The 663-nt window shown below is 34.8% G+C and overlaps 1 non-coding gene across 1 annotated transcript; it reads right to left on the bottom strand.

Annotated features, from left to right (window-relative positions):
* Nucleotides 1-312: 312 nt before the first annotated feature.
* Nucleotides 313-447, bottom strand: LOC132620734 (small nucleolar RNA snoR137). Its single transcript, XR_009575166.1, has one exon. It is a non-coding gene; the product is annotated as a small nucleolar RNA snoR137 (small nucleolar RNA).
* Nucleotides 448-663: the final 216 nt, after the last annotated feature.

The following is a 663-nucleotide window of genomic DNA, read 5'->3' as shown; positions in this document are numbered from 1 at the left end:
ATGACAGCCTAGCACAAAATACTAATGCATCCCATACCATGCATAACCTTATATTAAATGACCATGTAGTGATAATAACTGAGGGCCAAATAATGAACTTGTCTCTCTACCAATCTCCTCTTAGTATTCTATAAGAAGTTTAAACTATTCTCCTCTTCATAACTTTAAGAGTAAACTGCACTTACTATAATTTAGAAGTAAATATGGAAACAACTGAATTGCATTCAACAATATTAGGAAGCAGAAAATACCTAAACAATTACTTCAAAAGATCTACTACAGGGCATCCTACAACTTAGAAATGGCAATATATAATGTGGCAGGAGACAGGTAGCAAGATGCAATTGAAATTACACCATGCTGTTTAATACTGACTATTCATTTATGCTTCGGAAACTTGAACATCCCTCACTTCAATTTAAGAGAGAGTTCACCATATGAAGCAACCACATTTTCATAAACCGAAAAAAAGAACAAGGTTCTATCTTGGCAGGAAGGTTCCCAATTGACCTCTTTTCTGATAGTTGCATGTCGCAATCCAACTATGAAGCAAACTTGATAAGAAACTTGTTCACTGAAAAATGAAATCACTAAACAAGTTGGGATTGACATTAATATATGCTTCCCTTGACACGTCCACTGGATATTAACAGACCAATGCAC

Source organism: Lycium barbarum, chromosome 11 (assembly GCF_019175385.1).
Source record: "Lycium barbarum isolate Lr01 chromosome 11, ASM1917538v2, whole genome shotgun sequence".
Classification (NCBI taxonomy): domain Eukaryota; kingdom Viridiplantae; phylum Streptophyta; class Magnoliopsida; order Solanales; family Solanaceae; genus Lycium; species Lycium barbarum.
Note: the sequence above shows the minus strand (reverse complement) of the source record. Positions and strands in the feature narration are given on the sequence as shown.